The sequence below is a fragment of the Symphalangus syndactylus genome, chromosome 8, assembly GCF_028878055.3.
Source record: "Symphalangus syndactylus isolate Jambi chromosome 8, NHGRI_mSymSyn1-v2.1_pri, whole genome shotgun sequence".
NCBI lineage: Eukaryota > Metazoa > Chordata > Mammalia > Primates > Hylobatidae > Symphalangus > Symphalangus syndactylus.
The window spans coordinates 73,336,085-73,342,806 of record NC_072430.2 but is presented as its reverse complement, the minus strand read 5'-3'; positions in this window follow the sequence as shown (position 1 = coordinate 73,342,806).

The following is a 6,722-nucleotide window of genomic DNA, read 5'->3' as shown; positions in this document are numbered from 1 at the left end:
AGGTTTTTAAGAGGATCACAGAGGGCGAGGGGCTGGAAAATTGAGGTCGTTGATTGGTCAGAGTAAGGGAGATGAAATATCAGGATAGGGAACCTGCATTCTTTGCTGAATCAGTTTCTCATGGGGTTCCTCAGACCAGCTGGCATCAGTGGGATCCTTCAGGCCAGCTGAGGCAGTAGTTTCACTGGTATGCAGGATCTGAAAGACTATCTCAAAGGGAAAACTTAGTATTTCATAATGTTCAACTTGTTCTCTATAGAGCAGTAGAAGGGAACTATAATCTTGTGACAGGGTCTGCATGATTCTAGGACAATAGGCACCAAACAACTGTGAGCAAGCAGGTCAGAGAGGAAGCTGACCTCATGATTAATGCCGAATTGGCTGCAAGCTTGGTTTATTTTTGTCCCCTCCCCCACACTTTCTTCCCTGATTACTTTTATAAAGTTTATTGGGATGGTTTTAGAATGAGGGAAAAAAAAGAAATTTAGAGTTAAAACTTCAAAATCCTTACCTGAGCCTAGCTCAATGTGGCCCTGCCCACCTCTGCAACCTCAAACCACCCTCACTTCTGGCTGCTCCCTTGCCAGACAGGGCTCAGAGACTTTGGAGGGCCCCCTTTCTTTGCCTGGAACACTGTTTCCCCAGACCTCTGCATAGACCTGCCCTTTGTCACTTGTCTCTGCTTGGGCTGGGCGCTGTGGCTCATGCCTGTAATCCCAAAACTTTGGGAGGCTGAGGTGGGCGGATCACCTGAGGTCAGGAGTTCGAGACCAGCCTGGCCAACATGGTGAAACCCCATCTCTACTAAAAACCCCAAATTAGCTGGGCATGGTGGTGGATGCCTGTAATCCCAGCTACTCGGGAGCCTGAGGCAGGAGAATCACTTGAACCCGGGGAGGCGGAGGTTGCAGTGAGCCGAGATCGCACCATTGCACTCCAACCTGGGCAACAAGAGCGAAACTCTGGATCCAGAAAAAAGTCAAATCAAATCAAATTAAATCACATCTCAGCTCACATGTCAACTCCAGCAGTCCCTGATCCTTCTACCCCACCTGCTGTGAACAACCTGAGGACAGACACCTGATCTACCTAGTTGACCGCTTTGAAAAATGCCTAGCACAGAGTAGGACCCAGTAAATACTTCTTGAATGAATCAAAGTCCCTTTTCTCAATGCATGACAATTATTTAAATTAGTGGTTCACAATGACTGATCTGGATCCCTACAGGGGACCTACAAGGTCAAACTATATTCATAATAATGTGAAGACGTCATTTGCCTTTTTAACTCCCATTCAAGTATAGTGGAGTTTTCCAGAGGCCATATGATTTTGTTGTTGTTGTTGTTGTTGTTGTTGTTGTCTTACAGGGTCTCATTCTGTCACCCAGGCTGAAGTACAGTGGCACGATCACAGCTCACTGTAATTTGAAGCTCCTGGGCTTAAGTGATACTCCCGCTTCAGCCTCCCCAGTAGCTGGGACTACAGGCATACTCCTGGCTAATTTTTTATTTCATTTTATTTTATTTGTAGAGACAGGGTCTCTCTGTGTTTCCCTGGCTGGTCTCAAACTCGTAGCCTCAAGTGATCCTCCTGCTTTAGCCTCCCAAAGCACTAGGATTATAGGTATGAGCCACCATACCCAGGCATGATGATTGAATGTGGAAGCAGGTATGAGAATCCTGCTGCCTTTTACTAAACCAGGCATTTAAAAAAATTGCAAAAATGTAAAGCAATGTTCTCACAAATTGTCTGGAAAATATAATTATTTTTTAAAAATGCTATATATGTTAATACATAATAAGTTATTGTTACTTTTGAATGAGTGAGTTTTAAAATCCTCAGTATTAGTAGATATAATGTATGTAAACAAAAGCTCTTTTAGGTCCTCAATAATGATTTTAAGAGGATGGTGGGGTCCCAAAACCAAAAGTTTGATAACTGCAGCTTTGAATTATTATTTAGAGCTCCTATATGTCAGGCTATATGCCAAATACTAGAGATACTAATGTGAAAGGCCATGAAGTGTTTTTCTCGGATTGAAGAGGGTAATGGAGACAAAGGAACGTGAGTGTACACCTATTAAGGTGGACTCCGATGAGTCATGCCCTTGTGTAATCTCTTCCCCATGAGTGTGGTTGGAACCTGTGAACTTGCTTCTAGTCAATAGAATATAGCAAAGGTGATGAAATGTCATTCCTACGACTGTTATGTTATAAAAGACCTGGTCTCAGCCAACTGGAGTGAGAAAGACCCTCCCGCTTGCCTTGAAGAAGCCAGCTTCTAGGCTGGGTATGGTGGGTCATGCCTGTAATCCCAGCACTTTGGGATTACAAGTGCAAGGCAGGTGGATCACCTGAGGTCAGGAGTTCAAGACCAGCCTGGCCAACGCGGTGAAACCGTCTCCTCTAAAAATACAAAAATTAGCCAGGTGTGGTGGCAGGCACCTGTAATCCCAGCTACTCAGGAGGCTGAGACAGGATAATTGCTTGAACACAGGAGGTGAAGGCTGTAGTGAATGGCAATTGTGCCATTGCACTCCAGCCTGGGCGACAAGAGTGAAACTCCGTCTCAAAAAAAAAAAAAAAAAAGAAGCCAGCTGCTATGTTATGAATTAGTACCAGAGACCTTCATCCTATAGGTCCAAAGAACTGAAATTTGCCAACAATCGGAATGAGCCTAGAAGTGGATCTTTCCCAGGTTGAGCTTCTGATGAGGCTGTAGCCTTAGGAAATATCTGAATTGCAGCCTGGTGAGACCCTGAAGCAGAGAACCCAGGTAAGCTGTGCCTGGACTTCTGGCCTACAGAAATGATAAGGTAATAACTGTTTTGTTTTAAGCTACTAAATTTGTGGTAATTTATTATGGAGTAATAAAACACTAATACAAATGTGGGCCAGAGGTACTGGTGTGCACCTGTAGTCCCAGGTACTTGGGAGGCTGAGTCAGGAGGATCACTTGAGCACAGGAGTTTGAGGCTGCAGTCAGCTATTGATTGCACCACCACAATCCAGCCTGGGTGACAGAGAGAGACCCTGTCTTTGGGGAGGACAAATCGTAGAATTGGCTTTGGAACTTGTGAGCAAGCAGGAGCTTTTAGAGCTAGCAAAATCCTATTGGTAGGAAGCAGGCTGATAGATTAATCAAACATGTGCTACCTTCCATGAAAAAGCAAGGATGACTCACAATGGAACCAAGAGCCCAAAGGGTAGGTTGAAAGTCAAGGAAGATTATTCCCAGATCTTAAAACTTAATCAATAAAATTCCAGCATTTGTCCAGATGAATGACAGAATTGTTATATACCAGTAACTCATTTTTACCTTCCATTTCCTTATTCCCTTTCCCCATTTTTGTATTGGTATGTCTGTAACTGTTATTCTGTCAGTCCCACCGTTGTGTGATGGAGCGTTGGGAGCAGACTGGTCTCTAGTTTCACAGGTCCACAGAAAGGAATTGTGCTTTGAAGAACTGAGCTTAATGGATCACACCCAGCTTCATCTTCACCAGATATAGATAATTCAGTTGATGAGAGTTTGGACTTGATGAGAGCTGATGCTGTAAGAAGACGGGGGAAACCTCGGGAGGGAGGAAGTTTTTTTCCCCTTTGGAAGGAACACAGATTGTTGGAGGCCAAAGGGCCTACTGTGGTAGGCAGAATTCTACATAGCCCCTAAGATACTTGCTTTCCTGGTGTACATGCCTCATATAATCCCCTCTTCTTGAGTGCAGAAGAATCTATGAATATGATAGGATATCAGTCCTCTGATTAGGTTATGTTATATGACAGGTGAAGTAGTTTTGCAGATATGATTAATGTCCTTTAAAGTAATCAAAAGAGAGATTATCCTTGCTGGCCTGATCTTATCAGGTGAGACTTTAAAAGAGAGTCTCCTGCTGGCTTTGATGAAATAGAAGCCACGTTGTGAGAGAGCCACATGGCTAGGAACTGAGAGTGGCCTCTAGAAGCTGAGAGACAGCAAGAAAACGGAAACTCCAGCCATTTACCCACAAGGAACCGAATTCTGCCAGCAACCTGAATGGGTTTAATGAGATCATGTTCTTGGCTGAATTTTGACTTTGGGTGAGACCTTGAGCAGAGACCCAGTCTGCACTCCTGACCCACAAAAACTGTGAGGTGATATATTTGTGTATTTTAAACTTCTAAGATTGTTATAATTTACTGTGCAGCAACGTTAACATACTGGCATCACAGTAAAACCTTTGAAATGATTGGGGGAAGAAAATGACAACCTATTATTCATCAATATGCATATAACTGACTTTCACATACTTAGAAAAAAATTAATATACTTGGATGGGTGAGGTGGCTCCCGCCTGTAATCCCAGCACTTTAGGAGGCCGAGGTGGGCGGATTATTTGAGGTCAGGAGTTCAAGACCAGCCTGGCCAACGTGACAAATCCCCGTCTCTACTAAAAATAATAATAAAAAAAATTTAGTCAGGTGTGGTGGTGTGTGCCTGTAATTCCAGCTACTTGGGAGGCTGAGGCACAAGAATCATTTGAACCTGGGAGACAGAGGTTGCAGAGAGCCGAGATCGTGTCACTGCACTCCAGCCTGGGTGAAAGGGCGAGATTCTGTCTCAAAATAAATAAATAAATAAACTTTATTTTTTAGGTAAGTGTTAGGTTTACATAAAAATTGAGTAGAAAGTACAGAGTCCCATGTATCCCCTCCCCTACCCCAGCTTCTCCTCTATGATTAGCATCTTGCATCTTGCAATGTGCGCTATATTTTTTATAGTTGATGAACTAATACAGATAAGTTATTAACTAAGATCCATAGTTTGCATTAGGGTTCACATTTTTCTCTCTTACAGTCTATGGATTTTGACAAATGCATGATGACATGACTTGTGTCCACCATCACTGCATTGTACAGAATAGATTCATTGTCTTAAAATATCCCCTGTGCCCCACCTATTCATCCCTGCCTTCTGCCCCCTAGACTTCCGGAAACCACAGATCTTTTTACTGCCTCCATATTTTGCCTTCTACAGGATGTCATATGGTTGGAATCCTATAGTATGTTGCCTTTCCAGATGGGCTCCTTTCACTTAGTGATATGCATTTAAGGTTTTTCCATGTCTTTTCAAGGCTTGATAGTACATTTCTTTTTTTAAAAATTTGTCTCTTATTTTAGATTTGGGGGTGCGTGTGTAGGTTTGTTACAAGGATATATTGTGTGATGCTGAGGTTTGGGGTACAATTGAACCCATCACTTGGGCACTGAGCATGGTACCCATTGGTAGGTTTTCAACTCTTCCCTCACCAAGTACCTTTACTGAGGTATAATTTACATACAATAAAATGTACCTATTTTAAGTGTACACTTTGATGAGTTTTGACAAGTGTATGCATCTATGTAATCAATCCCATAATCAAGATATAGAACAGTTCTGTCACCCCAAAAACTTTCCTCGTGTTCCTCTGCAGTCAGTTCTAGGCCCCAGGAAACCACTTGTTTGCTTGTTATTAATATCACTATAGATTTTTTTCATATTTTAAATTGTGTTAAAACATATATCACATAAATTTGCCATACCATAGTTTTGAGTGTTTTAGAATTTCATATAAGTGGTATAATAAATTATGTACTGTATGTATTGTTTTGTATCTGACTTCTTTCATTTGGCAAGTTTTTGACATTTATACATATCGTTACATGTATCAATAGTTCATTTCTTTTTATTGCTGTCTTGTATTGTATTCTATGGATATACCACAATTGTTTCATCTTTTGGACATTTGGGTCGTTTCCAGTTTTCTGCTGGAGCTTGCCAAGGACATTCATACAAAACTTGAGAAAATTATAAAATTGCCAAGAACATGAATGCGTAAGTCTTTGTGGGATATAGATTTTCATTTCTTTTGAGTAAATACCTACAAGTGAAATTGCTGGGTCATGTGATAGGTATATATTTAACTTGTTAAAAACTACCAACTGTATTCCCAGTATCTAGCACAGCATCTGGGACCTAATGGAATATCAACAAATATTTGTTGAATTAGTGAATAAATGAATGACTTATGTGGGACTCATGAAGAAAGAATTTCAACAAGCAATTGGAATATATTTGTAAAAAAAAATTACTTCCCAAATTCTGCTTTGTTGTTAAGTGTTTAGTAACACTTTGCTCCTATCTCAGAACAATATTGGGGCTACAAAAATAAAAACCTGTGGCATTATGCAGATTATTTAAACCTAATAATCACTTTAAATCATCTGAACATTTTGGTTGAAAATGGGTGGGAGATACAGTTTGATGGATGACATAAGGCTCAGTGTTTGATAGATCAGTAGGGTGACTATAGTTTACAATAACCCATTGTATATTTCTTCTTCTTTTTTTAAAATACAGATGGGGTCTTGCTATGTTGGGCAGGTTGGTCTTGAACTTCTGGCCTCAAGTGATCCTCCCACCTCAGCCTCCCAAAGTGCTGGGATTATAGACATGAGGCACCATGCCTGGCGTATTGTATATTTCAACAGCTAAAAGTAAAGAATTTGGATGGTTCTAACACAAAGAAAACACAAATATTTAAGGTCATGGATATCCCAATTACACTGATTTGGTCTCTACAAATAAACTTGTTTCTTAAGATGTCTTGGGTCAATATATATAATATGTGTAAGGCAAAATTTTTACTTTCAAATTTCAAGGAAAACTACATTTTTAAAATATCATTGAACAGCATGGTTCAT